We start from the raw sequence: 21,898 nt of genomic DNA, 5'->3' as shown, positions 1-21,898 counted from the left end.
TTCAAGTCACGTGCTCGCTAACCTTTCCAAGCAAGTTGTCCACTAAAATGGCCTTAAATGATATTAAGGAAATTAAGGATATTAAATGAAATTAAGGAAGACGAAGTGCTTCTCTTGCGCAACACATCTCGCCCGTCTCTGTGTTTTTCTGGACTTCTTACTGCACCTGTGGGGTCTACCGCCCCCTCCATCGCGGTGATGGATGTACAACACCCCGAGGATCCTCCCGGTTCCCGTTCACCCGCGGACATCGGTTCGAGGAAGCGAGGAAGTACGTCAAGTGGTAGCGAGGACACAGAGCTGTACTGCGCATCAGGTGACGAGTCCTCGCAGGACAGCTTTCGACTTGTCCAGTACCGCAAGGCCAAACGAAGAATTATCAACTCATCTTCGGCGTCCAGCTCGAACACTGTGAAAACAGCTCCTCAGCGATGGCCTCACTCCATCCTGTTTGTGCCACAGAACGCTACCGACAACCTGCGCGTCCTCAACAGGCAAGCAATCTCCGTGTATCTAGAGAACACCGTGCCAAATGAGATCAAGGATGTCAGGATTAATACTAGACGAAACATCCTGGCAATCGATGTGATGAACCCGAGTGCACTGACCATACTACAACATGTAACGCAGCTGGGAAACATCAAGGTCCGATCCATCGTGCCAACGAATGGTGCCACAATAACTGGAGTCATCTATGACAGTGACAATGAAATATCTAATGCAGACCTCCCAATTCTCATAAAACCAGCAAGCTAACACAACGTGATTGTGCATGTTGGTCGCCTCGGCAACACACGTTGTGTGAAGATAACCTTCAAAGGTGACTGCCTTCCACCCTACGTGAAGGTCGGCCACTTTCGCCACCAGGTTCGACCATTTATTCCAAGACCAATGTAATGCTTCAATTGTCAGAAGATTGGACATGTGAAGGGTGTTTGCAGAAATTCGGCCGTGTGCCCTCGATGTGCCGAACCCCACTCAGAAGACAACTGCAGCGCAACCACGTTCAAGTGTCCTAACTGTCAAGGCGATCACTGCGCCTCTTCCAAAGACTGTCCCCAGATCAAGAAAGAGTTCACCATTCTTAAGCAAATGGTGAGAGACAACTCTACCCACAAAGAGGCCGCTGTGAAAGTACGGCGAAGACGACGTCACCGACAACGGTCTTCACGGCGGAAAACATCAAGCTTTCAGGAAAAGTCCCCTCGTCAAGCATCATCATCAGCGGACGTTTCCAGCACTCCGATCACCAATGTTGGAAGGGAGCAAACTGCCAGATCTCTCTCCACAAAGGAATGGCCGCCACTTCCGCGTACACGACCGCCAGAAGAGCCGCAGAAGAAGCCGCCCCCAGTACAGCAAGGTGCTGTATCCGAGGAGTCGCGGAAAACAGATGAGCAAGTGATAGCACTTATTAGGCCTTTAATGAATGCCATTCGCATGCTGCTAAGCAACATGCACACACCGTCTGCCAGAAGTGCGCTTCAAGTACTGGACGCTCTGAGTCCGGTGCTTGCAACCCTTGAGTAGATCATGGCTCCACAGCCACGGTCTTTTAGGGAAGAGGTCCGACAAGCAGCTATTTTTCAGTGGAATGCCCGCGGACTCAGAGCGCGCCTTTCGGATTTCCGTCGCTTCGTGTTCGCCAATATGTTTCCCATTATCGTCATTTGCGAGCCGAACTTATTGAGCAAAATCGGGCTTTCTGGATATGAATCATTTATGTCGTCAGCTGTTTATGAAAACAGTAAGGTTTTGGTGTTCATTCGCCGTGACCTCACCTACACTCATCAGCCTGTACCACCTAATGACAGTAATCAATATATATGCCTAAACGTAAGGAAAAAGAATCTGGCCTTCACTTTTGTAGGCGCCTACCTATCTCCGTCAAGTCGATTTGATTACAAAAGACTACGAGACATCCTTTCCTCAACTTCCAATCCCTGGGTCATCACTGGAGATTTCAACGCCCATCATACACTCTGGGGAAGTCCGATCATCAACGCAAGAGGCAGAGCTCTGGTATCTTTCGCCTCCAGTAATGAACTTTGGCTGCTGAATGATGGAAGTCCTACGTTCTTACGTGGCTCCACGTGCAGCAGCTGTCTTGACTTGGCTTTCGTCTCACGAAGCCTAGTCAGACATGCAGGGTGGTTTGCGGACATAGAGACGCACGGAAGCGACCATATCCCCACGTACATCAAGATCAGAGGATTGACCGCTTCCAAAATACGGGATACGGTCCAAAGAGTGGACTGGCCTAAATTTCAGTCTATTATGGAAGAACACTGCGACGCCAATCCATCTTTCGACTTGGAAGAGGTAATCAAGAGCGTGGTGCAAGACACTATGCGTACTCTAACATGCTCCTCGAAACTTAATGATTATGATGTGGAACTAGAACGACTTCGAGCAATCCGACGACGTGCTGAACGAAGATACCGACGTACGAAAACAATGGACGATCTACGGACCGCCAGGCGCACGCAAAAGAAGATACCGCGCCGGTTAGACAAGCTCGAATCGCAACGTTGGGCTGCCTTCTGTGAGTCGCTAGATCCACGCAAGCCTTTATCGCAACTATGGAGAACGGCGCGCGGACTGCGAACACTTCCCGTACAGCGATTCCCATTCAAGGCACTTGCCCTCTCTCAAAAGAGATCGGAGATTGACGTGGCAGAGGATTTCTGCGCCAGATTATCCGGCCAACTCACAGCTACCAACATTCCATCGCATTCGAGCAGCTGTCCGCCACCACGTGATCACCGGTTGGATCTACCATTCTCGATCCACGAACTTAAGGCAGCATTAGCTTTGTGTAGCCGCACATCAGCGCCAGGACCTGACGGAATTTCCTACCGAGCTTTGTGTCACCTGGGGGAGCGAGCGAGAGGGGTTCTTCTTGAGGTGTACAATGAATCTTGGAGAAATGGCACGCTACCAACAACCTGGAAGACAAGTCGCCTTGTTCCACTGCTGAAGCCTGGCAAGTCGCCGTTGGAGCTCACCTCATATCGCCCGATCGCTTTGGCGAGCTGTGTGGGCAAAGTAATGGAGAGGATGATCCTAGGACGCCTGGAGTGTTACTTGGAGCACCACAACACCTACCCAGATGCCATGGCGGGCTTCCGACGTGGTCGATCATCGATCGATAACGTCGTCGACCTGGTCACCTACATTCAACATGAGAAACGCCGTAAGCGTCTCTGCGCATCCTTATTCCTCGACGTTAAAGGGGCGTATGACAACGTTACGCATGAAGCCATCCTCTCTGCTCTCGCAGAGGTAGGAGTGGGTGGTCGGATGTTTCAATGGATACGGAGCTATCTATCCATGCGATCCTTCTTTGTAAGCACCGAGGAAGGCCATACTTCTCTACATTATAGCTACCGCGGCGTCCCCCAGGGCGGTGTACTTAGCCCTGTGTTATTTAATCTAACACTAATTGCTCTCCTTGAGCACGTGCCAACCACAGTCAGGCTATCAATGTACGCGGATGACATCTGCATATGGACATCTGCAGTAACACGCCTACAGCTGCGAGCGAGAATTCAGAAAGCCGCGACACAAACTGCTGTCTACCTCCGTAATCGAGGCCTCGAAATTTCCTCCGAGAAATGCGCACTGGTGCCATTTACGCGAAAACCCATGGCAAACTACAGTGTAACGATAAATGGCCAAGTAATACGACGGGTCCGATCGTACAAGTTTCTAGGTGTCATAATCGACAGGGACTTGTCATGGAGCCCACACATATCTTACGTGAAAAAACGGTTGGCAGGCATATGCCACCTGTTCAAATTTTTCGCTGGCAAGACCTGGGGAATGTCGCCTAGTGCCATGTTACAACTGTACAGGGTGCTTTTTCTGGGATTTCTGCGATACAGCTTGCCAGCAATAAACAACACAGGCAAAACGAATCTACGCACTATACAAAGTCTTCAGGGTCAAGTGCTCCGGATCTGTCTAGGCCTGCCTCAGAGTGCTTCAACAGTGGCTACGATAGAAATCGCTAGAGACCACCTTGTCAAGACCCACATTGAAATTGAAGTACTCAGGACCCATATAAGGCATCTAGCCAGGACTCCTCGTCACCACTTAGCCTTTCTACCAGCGGACAGGCCACACACATCTTTCAGCCAAACGATAACTGCATATGATGAATCATTGCCAGCTTGTTTCACTCCGGCTGCGAGACCTTCGATCCCTCCATGGTGCCTCGCTCAGCCGAAAATCAACCTCGCAATACCTGGTATCTCGAAAAAAGCTGATCTGTCATCACCAGCCCTTAGACAGCTCACGCTACTATATTTGTACGAGAACTACCGTGACTCTACGCATATTTACACTGATGGATCTGTCCTTCCAAGCAGCTCCGCGGCGGCAATCGTCATGCCAGCGAAAGCTACAACAATCAAATTTAAGACGACCCACGCGACAACATCGACAGCAGCAGAGCTCGCAGCGCTCTTTACTGCTCTTCATCACATTGGTGATGAACCGCCACACAAATGGACAATATTCTGTGACTCGAAGGCGGCACTGCAGTCTCTACTGTCACCTTTACGACGCGGATCGCACGAACAACTAATATTCCATATTACAGAGACATTACACCATATAAGTGATGCAGGCCACGACATAACCTTTCAGTGGCTTCCAAGTCACTGCGGTATTGTCGGCAATGAACGGGCGGATCACGCTGCCCGCTCAGCCCATACTGAGGAGGCCACGTCCCCATTCCTCTTTCTAGAACTGACGCTTCACGGAAGCTCCGCCTACTTGCTCGGCAGTGCACCGCGTCGCAATGGAATGAGCCACATTTAAGAAATCCGCGACTGCACTCACTTGATCCAACATTAAGTCTTCGAGCGCCATCACAGCTTCGCCGTAGAGACGCCACGCTTTTATATCGACTTTGGTTGGGCGTTGCCTTTACTAAAGCCTATGCCTTCCGCATAGGGATGACCGACACCCCAACCTGTGACCACTGTGGCCATGAAGAATCAATTGGCCATATTTTGTGCACCTGCCCGCAGTACAGTCCACAGAGGGCATGCCTCAGCCAGGAACTAGACCAACTGGACGACCAACCGCTATCCGAAAAAAGAATTCTGCAACATCGAAAGGACCTACCGTCACAGAAGAAGGCCGTGCAACGCTTCTTGCGATCTACCGGCCTGTGTGAACGACTTTAACTGGAACGCCTTTTGTGTGTGTGTCTCCATGTGTGCGCGTTCGTTTTTTTTTTGCGTTTCCCTCTCTGTCATCTTTCTAACCCCTATCCCCCATCCCCAGTGTAGGGTAGCAAACCGGAGACTCATATCTGGTTAACCTCCCTGCCTTTCCTCTTCATTCTCTCTCTCTCTCCCTGCTCCTTTTCGGTACAAAGTGGTGCTCAAAACTCCGCACGCGTTCACTGCGAGGTTTACCATGAGTTCGAGGGCTGTGAAGCCAATCCTCGGGAAATGGTTCCGCCAGAAGATTAGCGGGCACCATGTGACGTCCGTCTTTTGTTAAAACTTACCATCTTACTCCTTTGGTTGCGCTTGCCGCGGATCTGTACCACCTGTCATTTGCTACGGGTCACAAGGGTACTAATATTGCCACCTGCTTACCTCCGGGCGCCGATAAATGTATCTGGGAAGGCTTGCGGAACGATTGGCACTCACGCGCCTACGGGTTCTGCCTACTTCTTTCCACACGGTTAGACTATACCGTACGGGGGCTTCTCTCGACCGTGGAGGCACTTCGAGCGAATGACTGCTCTTTCGAGCAAACGTGCAGCGCATGGTTAAGAACGCCTACGAGCCAACCACGCTTGGGTTACAAACTGGGGGAGGGGGGGCGTTAGAAAAAAAAAAGACAGTGCCAGATGGCAAGGTATGAATGGCACACTTAACGCTCACACAAATTCTGCAAAAGTAGAGGCAGGGCAAATGGCCCGAAAGCATCAACGGATCATCAGCGACGTTATGTGAAGGCAGGTGCTCACGACATAAGCCTGGTAGATCGAAACACCGCGGTCCATTTCAAATGGCCAAGTGGGATCTATAAAACACTCGACACTAATAAATGCATAAGAGCCTCATGGTTATAGTACGCATGAAAAGATGTCCAGTTTTTCGAGTAATCAGCCTATGTGCCCACTGCAAACATTCCAGGGTAGCCAACGTGTGTGTTGCAGAACAGCCGTATCTAAGTGCCATATGGCCTCCCGCGTAGAACTTTACGATACGCTTTACCTACAAAAAAAAAGATTGAAAAGTTTGAAAATTTATATATGCAAATTTCTGTTTCGAATTGCTCCCATTTGAAGGAGCATTGGTAAACAGATGATGCTTTGGTGCACTGCTCTATATAGTCCTGGTCCAAGAAGTAACTCCTTCTTTTCAGATCAAATAATGTTTTCCGGGGGAAGCCACCTCACGCTGTCAGAAATTTCAGTAGCGTTGCTTCACTTCTTACCTTTCTACTTTATTTCAGCCGTCCTTGAGTGCTGAGAAGCAAGCAAAACGTTTTTTTCTAGTTAACTTCCACTTGGATTCTCGCCGAAGCACTTATTGAGGTCGGAAGATTTTAGAGCCTCCCTTGCATATATATATATACATATATATATGTATCTGGCGTACATATAAGCTGCATGCATTTCGACAAAAGATATGCTTCCTAATATCCCTGCTACACTCTTTTTACAGCTGTAAAGAACGTAAACAACTGCACTGTCCTGCTGGGTTTGCAATGAGCCCGGGTGTCGCAACTACCATGTCAAATATTGTAAAGAACGGAGTCTTGCCATAAAAAGTGCATTCGTTTATGCAAATGGGCTACATCTGGGATAGTGCCCGAAAATTTTAACTGTCGCGGCCTATTCATCAGTGATATCCTCATGTTTCAAAGCAAGACGGCTGTCACCGACAAGCACAAAAGAGTTCAAGGGACGCAACGCTATGTAAAGTCTTTCCTGCCATTGAGAAAGAAGTCAGAATGTTGGCGCATCTGCAGGGTGTTTCGCATAACATGAACTAAGGAATTAAAAAAACTTGGTTAACCGCAGCTGAACGACAACAACGGCACATGGTCTGTTGTCATGTGGTGCTGGTCTGAGTATTTTTATATTCCGCTTAATTAGTTAATTCACTAAGATGAATCATGCAAAATTTTTAATGTTCACTTTATGGCCGAGTGCGTTTGGTTGCATTGTTGAGGAGGTTCAGTAAGGACCGATCAAATTTTTTGTGCCAACGTACATGCTGCGTGGCGAGTTTTTTCTTTGTTTCAAGGAATCTCGCGAAATACGAAATAAAGCCACTTGACTGCACTCGTGTGCTGTCGTATAGTAGCGCTCTCAGCCCTGCGTCGCTTATAAGGGACGACGGTGCTTCCTTTCCATGCGCCACTGCCAAAGATGCTGACGCACTGTGAAGCCGATGCCTACAGCCGCGGCCGCGGACTTCGCCACGGTCCGCGTGCACGGTTCTTTCACACGGAGCTCGGTCGAAAGCGCTGCAATATAATAGCGTATAAGTGCAGTCACGTGGTTTTATTTCACATGTAGAGGGCTTTTTTTAAAACACCGAAAAAATCTCCACGCAGAATGCACCTTGCCACAAAAGATTGGACCGGTCCTTTCTGAACGTCCCCACTACAGAGAGAGAGAGAGAATGAAGAGGAAAGGCAGGGAGGTTAACCAGATATGAGTCTCCGGTTTGCTACCCTACACTGGGGATGGGGGATAGGGTTAGCAAGATGGCAGAGGAAAACGCTAAAAAAGGAGAAAAAAACACGCACACATGGAGGCACAAACACAAAAGGCGTTCCAGTTAAAGTCGTTCACACAGGCCGGACCTACCGTCCCCACTACAACGCAATGAAACGTACTTGGCCCTAAAGTGAATATTGCAAAGCTTGCATAATTGATCTTAGTTAATTACCTATTATGTACAATAATAAAATACTCTAAGGAGCGCCCCATGACGGCAAACCACATGCCATTGGTTTCATTCAGAGGCGGCTAACCACTTTTTTAAAATCCTTGTTTCAAGTTACGTGAAACATCCTGTATTTTATTTCCTTACATTAACTGATATACTTATATCATTTCACGTTATTAGTCATGGTTCTTCTTTATTCGTATGGACCTTCTAGGCGAATTTTCACCGTTGAATTTGGCTTCGGCTTGAAGTGCCTTATAAAGTCAAAATGCAATAAAGTCACGCAGCGGAGCGCATACGGAGCGCGTCTCGCGCTGCGTATGCCGTGGGCGTGAGGGTAAGCCTGCGAGGATGAGCCGAGCAGCATGGTGGCTTGATGTGCACCTTTATCCCGCGCTCAGTAAACACACGCAGGAGGGAGCAGGAGCAGTGGGACGTGCGGTAACATAATCAAGCACGTGCTAGGAGGGACGGAGGGTATAGTGAGCGGACGTCTCCTCTTCTAGCACAGCCGTGTTTGCGCATGACTGTCCGCACTACTAAGCATTTTCGATGCCAGTGCATCCTGTCTTGGCGGTAATCTGTGGCGATAACCAATACTAGGCGAGGCGAGATGGCGGATTGCTTCTTGCGACTAGTTATCTGACCGCATAAAGTGTTGGAAGTGGTTCGAATGTTTTAAGGTCGTGAAGGCTGTGCGCCAGGTCAGTACTTGTTGGAGGTCGCGTAGTCTAGTTTAGGAGACGCGTTAAAGCTAGAGGCCGCATGTTGAAGTGTTTGCTCCCCGAGGCTGGCGCTTTTCATCAGGTCTGCTATGTGACAGGGTGATCACAGTCAACGAGTGTTATCTGTTCCTATTTGCGTATGCGCGTTTCAAACCACGATTGGTAATTCATTTAGAGAGCGAATGTTTACTGAAATTCGTAGGGCCGATAAAACTACGAACCTTCTTTCCTACAGTGCCCTAACGCTTTGTGTTATAAATGCTTCGCCTTTCTAGCGAAAGTCAGTCAGTCAGTCAAGAACATTATTGAAGTCGTGAGGAGTTTCAAGCCGTTCGAGATCCCACGCGGGGAACTCCTCCGGCCGAAACCGTAGGCGACGCCCAAGTAGGGACGGGAACGTAATGACGATACGCCAGTTCTTGGGCCCTCTGGACGGCTTTGAGTTGGAGTTTGAGGTCTGTGCTTTTGAGGGCATCTTCCCATTCGGTCTCACTGGAGAGAGGGCTGTTTGGTAACAAGGTACATTGCCATAGCATGAGCGAGAGTGAGCAATAAAGTTCCGGGCAGTCTGGGCAATTTGCCAGAGTTTTTTAGTTGTAGTGGCTTAGTAGGCCTCGTGACGGATAAGAGTCCATTTGTAACATTTGAAACGCGGCCGCCTGCGCCGCGTTTACATGAGCAAATGTAGTTTGTCTGCGAGTCCTTACGAAACTACATTTCATTTTTTTCAGTGTCAGTTAGACTTTCCTATATCATCATCAGGTTTTTGTGAAAATATTGACTTCGTATTCAAATAAACGAAAATACCCTTTTCTGAGGTTGTCAACACTGAGTATTCTAGAAACTTCGCGAGTAGAAACTTAGCCGATAGGGCATCTTGTGTAAATATACCACATTTCAAACCACTCATCTAACATGAAGTTAGCAATTGTACACACAAAGTGCAGACGAATTTTAGCCTTGTTCGTCATCGTCACCTTCACCATAACGGTCCATATAAGGTCCGTGAGCAGAGATAGACGGCGACTGGATACGCTTAGGCGTCACGCTCTCCCATTGTCACATGGTTAAGCGTGCGCTGAGTGAGGCAGATGAGCACGCCTCTCCTCCACTAGACCGGCCATGGTTGCGCGTGGTTGTCCGTGCGGCCACGCCGCCGGTCTTGCAGGTAATCTGCGGCTGGCGCAAGCCAATATGGCTGGTGGCTTCAGGGCGCTGTGTTCCAACGCGCCTGTGTTGCACGTCGCGCAATCTCAGCTCTCAAAGTCACGGCGAAGCGAGAGATAGCACGGAGCGTTCGCTTGCCATTGCCGGCGCTCCTCGTCTCGCGAGCGTTGTGACAGCGAGTGTCCGTGGTGATGTATAGTGAGATCTGTTCACGTTTACGTACGCACGCGTGACATCGTGTTTGTTGATTCATTTAGTAAGCGAATGTTTACTTCACTGCACATGACCAATAAAAGAAGGAACCTTCGTGCAACTGTACCACTTTGTTATCGCGATCAATGCTTCGTCTTTCAGGTGAAACTGAGGCATTAACTTTTTTCTCCTTGTTTTCTTTGGACGCATCTTACTAAAGAATGCGCGAGTGAACACCGAGTGATGAGCAGCTGTATCATGAGGGTCGTCTAAGACATCCCTCTAAGCTGCGGCCGATTCTACGTGAGGCAGACTGGGCATAACCTAAGTGATCACCTCTGGGAACATGCCTTTCAAAAGACGAAGTGCCAACAGAGACAGTATACAAAGGATGAACAAGGAGACGACAAGGCGCCGACAATGTACAGCATGCCAATAACGTAAAATACAAGTCTGGCAGCAACCTGGCTCTTCATAGTCGGTCTTGTTTGCGTGCAGCTCAAAATTCCATGAACTTACCATCATTAGGAGGTACGCACATCAGCGCACAAGCTAGATCGCCGACGCCTTCATCATCGTCAAGCGTGTCAGCTCGACGTTCATTCAATTATTAGGCAAGGAAAGTGTTTACCTGAAAGATTACCAGCCGCCCTTGTTGCCTTCTGCTTACGAAGAAAGCCTTTCTCAATCGCACTTTTATTTTGTGACGTGTAAAACATCTTGTTTTTATTGTTTTCTAGTCTATATGTTTCACCCGTGCACACTAAACCTTGTTGGATGCCAACGATTGCTTAATTTGGTTGCTTATTCTTTTTCCCATCTCACCCTCTATGCAATGATTCGTTATCTTCGCTCATCAGCCATTACACTCGCTCCTCCGTCACCCTCATGTTCTCAACCTTTCGTATAACTGAACGAGTCTTGAGGTACTCCTACGACAAAAATTGCTCTAATAATATTAACATTGCTCCAATGATGCTAATTTATACAGGTAAAAGGGAGAGCGAAAATACCTATCGCAGATATATTCATTCTGTATTTGATGAGTTGTCATAAGGCAATCAAGCCTAACAAACTTGCTCAGCAACTAATATACACATGTGCGCATAAGACGTCATGGTTTTATTGTTCGTTTCCTGCATGTGAACTCAAGTATCGACTGCGTCGGAAAGAGAGAAATGAATATTTCTACATGAGAATTCGCAGCCCGACTGTATGAAATGAAGGTAATCACGGTTTGAAAGGTCTACTTGCAAAAAAAAAATATATTCAGGAATAGCAGGTTAATTTTCATTCCAAGGGTATGAAAATAAGAACAAACAAAAAACATGTTAGAGCTAAGTAAGCGAGAGCTCGAGTGATGTTTGATTAGAGCCGGCTACCTGTATGGTAATGGGCGAAGGGGCCCATCATGCTGAGCAAACTCATTACTGGTGGGTGTACATGTATGGAGTTTACATAGACGTTTAGCCACGAGAAAGTGGGGTAACGATGAGTCCAATTTTTTTTTGTTGTGACCGTATATGAAGGCAATAGATAACGAAACCAAGGAAAGCGTAGCAGAAACTGTTGTTTGTTTAGAACTGAAATGTGTTGATAACGCACAAGAAAATAGAAGTGGAGGAAAAAAAACAACTTTACTGCTGGTTGGAGAGCAAATTGCATACTCCGCATGGCACTTGCGAAGCTCTGTCATTAAACTATTGCGATAACTACTCCCATGTTCACATTCTTGGTTATTAAGGCGAAAGCCTTTCTAGGGTCAGGGTGAAGTTTGTGTCAGCAGACCTGACCGCCGGGGAGTCCACTGAAGCGTCATCACGTCATATTAAGACAGATTAAAGAACGAAAAATGATTGATAGTGACAGTAAGTGAATGATAATGTTATAGTAGAGATTAGTAGAGGTTAATAATGACTAGTAATGACTAATAATGGGTAAAAATTACTTGTAATGAATATAATGACTCCGAAATTACCAATATGTTTAACGACGGCTTGTAATGACGACAATTGATTAGAAATGACTACAAATGTCTAGTAATGAATAGCCATAAGTAAAATGACTACTAATGACTTGCAATTACTAGTAATGACCAGTAAACGACCATTATCTCTAGCGGCGGCTGGTAATGACTAACAATGACTGCAATGACTTGCAATGACTAGTAATGACTATGAAATGACCAATATGTCTTATGACAGCTTGTCATGAATACAACTGATTACAAATGAGTAAAGGTGCTCAGTAATGAGTAATAATGACTGAAATTACTTGTAATGACTACTAATGACTACGAAATAACCAATATGTCTAACGACGAATCGTTGCGACTACGATTGACTAGATATGGCTAAAAATGCTTAGTAATGACCAGTAATGACTAATAATGACTGAAATAACTTGTAATTACTACTAATGACAAGGATGTGAGCAACATGTCTAACGACGGCTTGTAATGATCACAATTGATTTGAAATTACTAAAGATGCTTAGTAGTAAGCGGTAATGACTAAAAGAAGGAAGACGAAGAGGCAAAGAGAAAGAGGCGAATGATAAGAGGAGGAAGAGTAGGCTATTGCCGTTCACCTCTTAAGAGTGAGTGAGTGAAACAACTTTATTTTGTCCACTAGAGACGTAAGCAAACGCCACGCCACCTGGCTAGGCCCACTCGGGGACCATCAGGTGGAACCTGACGGCCCTGTCGCGAGCCCTCTGGACTGCCAGGGTTTGAGAGGTCTGATCCTGGGCCCTAATCAGGTTCTTCATTTCCTCTTGAGTGAAAGGAGGACCGGCAGAGGCGCAGCCCCACAGGACATGTTCGAAGTCCGCATAGTCACCACACAGAGGGCAATCCGGGCTTGGGAACCGTTCGGGGTACATTGTGTGTAGCGCTGCGGGGCTCGGGTAAGTGCTTGTTTGCAGTAGTCTGAGAGTGACTGCCTGGGCCCTGCACAGCGAGGAGTGCGGCGAAGGTAGGACTCTTCTTGACAGATAATTGTATTTGCAGATTTCGTTGTACGAGCAGAGAGGCTCGGGTCGCCCAGGAGAGGACGCGTTGCCCAGCGCACGGTCAGTCAAACCTCGTGCAGCCGAGTGCGCCTCCTAGTTGGGGTTGATCAAGGCACCCTCAATGATCCCACGGTGCGCAGGGAACCAGGACAAAGAGTGATGTTTCATGTCTTTGGCACTTTGGATGATACGTAGGGCCTGGGGAGCCACCATTCCCATCTGAAAGGCCCTGACAGCGGCCTTAGAATCCGAATAAATCGTGTCATGTACACTGTCCGTCAATGCAAGAGCAATAGCAACTTGCTCTGCAACGCTGGAATTAGAAGTGCGGACGGTAGCGCAGCTAAGGATTTTAGCATCACAGTCGATGACCACTGAGGAGAAGGCCTCTTCTTGAACGTAGGAAGCAGCGTCTACGAAGCATGTTCGGTCCTTGTTCAAGCGGGCACTGGCGAGCAGAGCTTTACCCCTGGCTCGCCTTCGTCCTTCGTTGTAGGTGGGATGCATATTTCGTGGCATCCGGTGTATGTAAATTTTGAACCTTACGTCGCTGGGCAGCTTCACAGCGTCGAGACTGACGACCATGGGGTTACGTCCCAGCTTGCCAAGTATGGCTCGGCCCGCTGGGGTACCGGAGAGTCTGACAAACTGGGAAAATTCTTGGGCTTCAATGATTTCTTCGAACGTGTTGTGAATTCCCAAATTGAGAAGGTCTTTTGTGTGCGTTCGCATGGGAAGGCCGACGGCAAGCTTGAAGACTCTTCTGATTAAGGCGTTGATCTTGTTGCGCTCCGATACGAGCCAATTGTGCATAGCCCCTGAATAAGCGAGGTGGCAGAGCACGAAGGCGTGGATAATCCGGATCAGATTGTCTTCCTTGATTCCGCAGTACCTATTGGCGATTCTTCGGATCAGGCCGAGGGCGCTTTCGGTCTTGGAAGAAATGCGTTTGAGGGCGGCTCCATTGGCCCCGTTTGACTCGATAAACATTCCTAGGACCCTGATAGTGTCTACCCGCGGTACTGGGGAGCCCTTACCGGTGTATAATGTAATGTGGCTCTCTGCTTCTGGCTTCCAGGACCGGTGTGAACCGCCTCTGGGCCTCTTCTTGTAGAGCAAGAGCTGGGATTTAGCGGGCGAGCACCTTAGCCCGGTGGGGATTAGATACCGCTCCGTCACATCGATGGCCTCTTGCAAAGCACCCTCGACCTGCCCTTCACATCCACTGGAGCACCAGATGGTGATGTCATCCGCGTAGATCGTGTGGTTAATGTTGGGGATTTTGTTCAAGGCCCTCGACAGGTTGATCAGGGAGATGTTGAACAGCGTCGGGGAGATCACCTCCCCCTGAGGTGTTCCCTTTGGACCAAGCTGTATTTCGTGGGTCAAAAACTCGTCAATCTTCAGTCTAGTGGACCTTGAGGAAAGGAAAGATCGCACGAAATTGTACGCCCGTTTGCCGACGTTACACTCTGTCAGGCTCTTGAGAATAAAGGCGTGCGATATGTTGTCAAAAGCCTTTTCCAGATCCAAGCCGAGAATAGCCTTAGTGTCGGCGGAGGTAGAGTCAATGATTTGGTGCTTGATCAGTCTCATGGCGTCCTGAGTCGAAAGCCCCGACCGAAAGCCAATCATGTTGTGTGTACAGCAGTCGTTAGACTCGAGATGGTCAGTGAGGCGGTTAAGCATGGCGTGCTCGGCCATCTTTCCAACACACGACGTCAGGGAGATGGGCCATTGATTGTCGATGCTCGGCGCTTTAACTGACTTCGGTATGAGTACTGTGTAGGCTGTTTTCCAGCTCTTGGGAATGAGGCCGCTGCACCAGATATCATTCATCTTGCGCGTAAGAAACTCGATTGAGGCGTCGTCGAGATGCTTGAGCATTTTGTTGGTGATCCCGTCGGGCCCAGGGGCAGATCTGCCGTTGAGGGATGCGAGAACTCGCTTGACCCCAGCCACGGTGAAATCCTCGTCCATAGATGGTACGTCACGCCCTTCGTACTCGGGAAACTGGGGGGGCACCGGATCGTCCGTGGCCGCCAGGTACTTGTCTATGAGGTGCTCCATGACTGCCTCATATGGAGTCGAGTCGGTGGCCAAGTGGACAGCTTTCGCCAAAGCTCTCTTCTGGTTGGACTTGGTGTTGCCATCGTGCAGTAGGTGCTTAAGGAGACCCCAGCTTTCACCGTTCTTGAGCTGGCCCTCCACCGAGTCGCACAGCTCGTCCCATTGCTGCTTGCATAGCACCTTGCAATGAGCCTCTATCATCTTGTTTATATCGGAGATTTTCTTGCGTAGTCTTCTGTTATGGCGCTGAGTCTTCCATCTCGCGAGCAGTGCCTGCTTGGCTTCCAGAAGATGCGCCAACCTACTGTCCATCCTGTCCACCTCCAGATCTGTTGTCACCTCCTTGGTGGCTCTAGCCGCATCCTTCTTTATCTCGTCGCACCAAGAGTCTAGGTCCATATCATCGTTAAGGACGCGCTCGGAGCGGTTGGCTCGGAACAAGTCCCAGTCAGTGAACCTAAAGGTCCTGGTTTTGTTGCGGGCAGTCTTGATCACAGCTTCGATGATGCAATGATCGCTACCGAGGTCCATGGCTGTGTTGGTCCACTTGACGTTTTCCAGGTTCTTGACAAAGGTAAGATCCGGAGTCGTATCTCGGCATACCGAGTTCCCTCTCCTGGTTGGAAAGTCTTTATCGGTTATCAGCGTAAGATCTTCCTCCGCTGCCGCATCCCATATGTCTCTACCCTTCTTCGTATTGGTACAATAGCCCCACGCCTGATGCTGGGCATTAAAATCCCCCATGACGACTAAAGGCTGACAGCCAGCCAAATGCACGGCCTTCTTCAGAATACCACTAGGCCTGGCTCTGTGAACACTGGGTCTGCAGTAAACATTCAGTATGAAGATACTGTTTCTTCTTAAGCGCTGCGTAGGAGGGTCGACAAGGAGTTCGGCCATGACGTACTCGATCCCATTGTCCGCGGGACCAAGCTCTCGCGGACAATGTCACCTCTTAAGAGAGATATTAAGAGACACTGTAATTGTTTTATGTATGTCGCACTATAATATATAATGTATAATATCGCACTAGGAGTGCTGGTGCCGCCCGAGGTCATGGTGGCGAACGTGGCCGATTCATGAAAACTTATTCCGCTTTAACGTCATTGTCATAGAGTCTTTAAAAGCTTATCTACCAGGTGAGAATAATACACTCTTGAAGGCATGCAATACAGCATTACACACTGCAGTGTAAGGGTCCTCTGCATAAAGTCTTACTCGTACAAATTAAATAGAGTTGTTTCTTCCTAAATTCAGGGTTTCGAATGTAACTAAAAGATATACGAATAGTTGAGGTGTCAATGTCATCAAAGCAGATGGACACGCGCTATAAACTAGTGTTTCTTTGTACTACCTTTTATTGACTTGAAAAGTCTTCTCGAGAGCGAGATGTTCTATTTTACGGTATGTTTATTCACGTTACGAGTATCTTTGCATTCTGTGTTACATATTTAGGAAAACATCGTTATTGCCGTTTTCTTACAATTTCGCCGTCATGTTATGACTACATTTTGTAACCGCCAAATTGCGATTCATCTGAATTTGACTGCGGGAAAAATCTAGTGGTAAACCAAGAATATATATATATATATATGTATATATGTGTCAATATATATCTCCTGAAAAGCAAGGGAGTAACAAAGCGCTATATCGGACAGAAATATTGATGTAGTTTTCGTAAGGGTGAATACAACAATATTTCAGCCACAGTCACACTCTTTAAATATGTGTCAGCCATCCTTCAATTGTAGCTGCTGTTAAAATCTCTTAACTTCATGTAACCGTGTCAGAAGAATGAAATAGGACTCCTCATTCACTAAATAGCAAAAACAATAAATATATAAAATAGCAAGAAACATTATTAAAGACAGAGTTCTTACTAAACACTCTGTTAAGTTAATAATTACTCATCGAATCTTCTGTCTAGCGGTGGCCCCTTTTTCTAAAGTTGAGTTAAGAGCACGAGCTGTTTCATATCATGTGATCGGGTAAATTCCCGATTAAGAAAAAACTGAACAATACCGTGCATGTTACAGGGCAGGGTAAGCAATCCCCACACTTGTCCATACCGATTTGTCCGCTACAAAAAAAAAAAAAAATCTGGCTATAGGCCTTCTTACGTGTTAGAGCTGAGGCCAAGGCTTTCAATAGAAGTGATTTTAGCAAACTGGACATAGCTTTATTTCTTTTATTAAACTTGTTACCATCGAAAGACTCTTGTTTATGCACGCACAAGCACTTTTAGAATCCCGTCAATAGTTGACGATTGCGAAGACCTACTTTTCGAAGAAGGATAGGCCGTCATTGCCAGCGGTGCGTTTCTACAATCTCTTCGCAGGCTTGGACATTAAGGAGGATAACATAGTTGCCCTACGCGTTATTCGAAACGCTTTACGCCTCTTGATTCCAACATGTTGACTGTTGACCGCAGAATACACAGTGCTCGCTAGTGCTTGTTTACAGGTTGGGAACTAGGTGAATGATATAAAGAAAACCGAAAGATCAAGAAACGCAGCATTAATAAGGTACAATAAAACAGAAAAGGGGGCATTCTGGTGAGAAATTCTTAATGCAGTAGCACCACGTATAACCAACTGGTCATGAAATGAGGTAATATGTTGCGTCTATTTCAAGGCACTCGCACGCAGTATTATTCAACCTGATTTTCTTCTAATTAAATTTCCACTTCTCAGCTATTACAATGCAGGCGTGCTGTGGAGCCGAAATGTTTCCATAAGAAAGGTTTGCTGGACAAGGAAATTGCATTTGAATAGAGAAAGATGCCGAAAACACTGTTTTGTTGAACCTGATAACGCAGGTATACACCAATATTGTGAGATTTAGAGCCAGTTATACTCTGGTACGAAGGAACGTGTTAAAACAACTGAGCTTGTATACTGCGCTCAGGCATAAAATGGGCAAATGGAAATTGGAAGGATTGAGTGCAAATACAGCACGTCTTGCTGAAAGTAGAGAGAGTAAAAAAAAAAGAGACTAACGAAATACGAGTAACCAAGTATATCTCGATCAACAATAAAACAATACTGGCGATGCAAATAGAAGAAATACTGAGAAATTATTACGTGACTGCTTGAGAAAGAAAATTATTGGGGAATTCCATAAATTATGGTGGAGCATATAATTAGCTACCTCCAAAATAGACCTGAAACCATGCATGTTATCACTAGTGTTACGATCTGTTCAAGAGCTCCCTTCTTAACAATTATGCCTATTGGTTTTCAAGTCTTGAAATGGTGGATCAGATATGAGCGTACTTTTTGCCTCCCAAAAGCGGAATTTGGCTGCGGGAAATGAGGTTTCAAATTGCAGAAGCTTTGGTGTAAATTTTTAAAAAGAGCTCAGGGACTGCTTTGAGAAGTTTCTCAATTGTGTCCGTAGCACGCTCGTTTAATCTAACAGTCATTGGCTGTCCAGTTTCACTGATATAATGCTTGGGACAGAAAGAGCACTAAAGTATATAAATAGTGCTAGAGCTACTAAAACTGAAAGAGCACTTAATAATGTGAATGTGATTCCTTGCAGTGATTTTAACTTTCTCGTCAATTTTAATGGTCTTTAACATCTTGCACTTAGAGTACAGGCTGTTATGATTACTTAGGCGTGTACTAAAAGTTTCTTATTGATTATATTGCCGGGAAATATGATCCTTTGGGCATAGTAAATTCTTTTGGAAGGCGCTTATTGATAGATAGTTATGAGGATTATTTAAGCAGAACAGCGTTTACATTTCGAGTGCATTGGAACATTTGTTACGAGGGCTACCGACTGCTCAGAAGTATGCCAGGTTGCTTTCGAGTCTGTATCAGCGTCGTTTTTATTTTATGTGCGCCTTCAGTGGCCTGGTTAAAAATCATTGCGGAATTTTTTTTTCCTTAAGCATTCAGGCTTTTCACACGACTAACGTAATCGACATCATCACTCAAGAGAGAAAGTCCTCGCTTACAGTTTAGGAGGATGCCTACATCAGCCTAATATTGCTGGTAAATGGCAACCTTTCTATATCGGTCATCCTTAGTTTTTCCTGAAAAATGTAGACTGTCGCACTGAGGAAATTAATTTTATCAAAATTGTGGTCAATAATAAACGTATTGCTAAGATGAGATCAGTGAAGGTAGGACGCCTAGTTGAAAAAAAAAATATTCAGTGGCAAGAATTCGGATTATTCTAGTATATTATATAGCACATTCTTGAGGCATACCTCAGAAACGTGCTATATAATGTTCTCGAATAATGCTATAGCATCCAGCGTTATAGGTTGCGTAAAAACAATTTATTAATTTTTATTTTAAACAATTCTTAACAAATAGTGGTTTCACGCCAGTACTTACAACGTAAATTTAGCTCGCCAGAATGAAGCGCTTTTTGGAAGTCGCATGAGATAGACATCGATGCGTGCATTGAGGCAAAACAAGTGATAGGAAGAATGCTAGGAGCGTGTTGAAGAAATACGAACACAACATGCTCTTCTGACAGGTATGCTTTGGTATACGATGTAGCCATATCAAAAGTTGCCTACAAATTCATTTTCTGTAGTTTAGAATTGCGTGGCCAAGCATGCAAGAAATAAACTTAAAAGGCTTATTCACAAATCTTTCTTAGAAAAAGTGTTTGTCTTGTTGCGATATGAAAAAAACTGCGCAAAGTTGCTTTTGAAAAAATTATCAAAAACATTTGGAGCATCTGCAGCGTTCGCGACCAGCAATCAAAGGAGCTGAAATTCGCCCTATTCGTATTTCCTCAATTCCTAACTTTCTTTTCTAATATAGCCCAAGGAGACCCTAATTTTTCATTGTCTGGCTCGTTTTGCAGCAACAGTTTGGTAACAGGAGGCCTTTGCATTGAGCGGGCCTGATTTATGCGACAAGTTTTGAATACGTTAAAGCCAGGCTCTATTGTGCCTGGCTTTGGTTTGCCTGGTTTGGCTAAGGTTATCAAGTGTACCTCTCTTGTCACTTCTGAAAGGAGAGAGAACACTAGATACAGCAAACTTGAGTCGGAATGCTCACGTTTGCGTCTTTTATTGGTCTTTTCCAATTCATGCAGTTGAAGCACGTATTCAGAACAAGAAAACCTTTGACAGAATCTCAATATCAAAATTGTTTTTTTTTTCTGAGTTCACAGCTATATACCAGAATACTGGAATCACCCTCTACCTTATTTTCAATGCGCTTCCTGAAGCACACCTGTCACCGGGACCATTGCGCAATAAGGCGCTTGTGTATGTATTCTAGGAAAACTTGTGTTTCCTTCTCCTTTGCGATGAAAACTTAAACAAATCATAGTTGTTAGTATAGATAAGAAAACTGCAGCCTACAAGCATAAGAAAGAAAAGAAATACGCTGTGCTTCTAACGACCAAAAAGCATGTAGATTATAAACAGCAAACTACAGATATAGTTCGCCTCCCATCTGAGAGCTTATGTTTGTCACAAATTTAAACGGACTGTAAATTCTTTCAAGAATGCGTTATTTGCTTGAACGTAATAATAACATAATAAAGAAATTATGAAGCACTTTCACCATTTCATGTTGCATGCAACGGGTAACTTCAATTTCGGTTTAGCAGACATTGGTAGGGTTTACAAGTTTCGCTTACCATTTGAAAGAGACAGCGTATGATTATATTTGTAGCTGTGAAACGTTTTCCAATATATCGAACGTCTAATTAAGCGAAAAAAATCAATGATTCCATAGAAAATATTTTTGATTTCGGCGTAGAACATGAGATGATTACCGGCCGCGTTTAGTGCTCCGACGCTGTGTTCTCGTACTGTTTTTTTTTTTTCGACAGCTGTCACCCTGGCGAAAACAAGTTTCGTGGTAGAAACGCTGGCTCAGGATGCATTCCTTGTTCGACCACTGTTAGTCGATTTACCGGGATGCACAGTAGACGCCATGCTCCATTAGCCTGCGCGAAAGTAAAAGAAAATGCAGTTTTGCTCGATGAGTGAAGTTTATACAGCAGCAGCAAAATTTAGCGTTGTGCTCGAACACATCGGGTGGTGTTCGCGTTCTGAATATACGCGGGATTAACATGTTCGAGTGATGCAGCACGCAATGCAATTCCTGCAGGACAGATTAAACAGCGCCCTGGCGGCTGCCATGCTTCTCAAAACGCTGGCGTAACGAGGAATGTCGCCAGTGGCGTCGGCATGTAGCGCCTCAATAGCGAACGAGATGAGACCAACTGGAAACCGTAGCGCTAAGCACGTAATGAAATAGCATGGTTAATGTGACGCTTACTGTCCGTTCACCTCAGACGAGTGCAGACACACAGCAGGTCTGCGTGAATGCCTTTCTGCTAGCATTGTGCGCGCGTACACCGCTCATGCGAGCAGTGGAAGGCAGAGCGCCATTCTGGCTCCGCCACTCAGCTGAGTGAGCACTGCGATTGACGGTAGCATCCACTTAGCTTTGTCGTTTTTACAGTCAAACGATGATCTTTTTCTCTGTAAACTGTCTCACCAACCACTGCAGAGACGCGCATGCACCATCATTATACAGCAGGGCATCGATAGGACGGTGATGGTGATGGCGGGAATGTGCCTCGAGCACCTGGAGGATTGCCATCCCAATTCCACTTTAATTTTTTTACGGAGTCAGTTTTAATTAGATGTTCCACGTGGTTGCTCTGTGGAGAGTCTATAGCTTTCCTGAGAGCTCCCGTCCATTAAATGTCAGTCATTTCAAGGATGAAGGCTTCGCAGAACTTTGGCATTGTGATAAAGTTTCATCTCAGTAAGCCAACCCACGTTCCCCTCCTGCGAGACATCGCGAC

The 21,898-nt window shown here is 46.2% G+C and overlaps 1 long non-coding RNA gene across 1 annotated transcript in view; it reads right to left on the bottom strand.

The window, feature by feature from the left end:
• Positions 1-20,272: 20,272 nt before the first annotated feature.
• The window catches only part of LOC139057869 (uncharacterized), a 66,697-nt gene continuing 65,071 nt past the window's right edge, over positions 20,273-21,898 (bottom strand). Inside the window, exon 5 of the long non-coding RNA XR_011513056.1 lies at positions 20,273-21,028. This is a non-coding gene — a long non-coding RNA (uncharacterized lncRNA). The remainder of the gene's footprint in view (positions 21,029-21,898) is intronic.

The sequence above is a fragment of the Dermacentor albipictus genome, chromosome 3 (assembly GCF_038994185.2).
Source record: "Dermacentor albipictus isolate Rhodes 1998 colony chromosome 3, USDA_Dalb.pri_finalv2, whole genome shotgun sequence".
Classification (NCBI taxonomy): Eukaryota; Metazoa; Arthropoda; class Arachnida; order Ixodida; family Ixodidae; genus Dermacentor; species Dermacentor albipictus.
The sequence above is the reverse complement of the archived record's forward strand: the minus strand, read 5'-3'. Positions and strand labels throughout refer to the sequence as shown.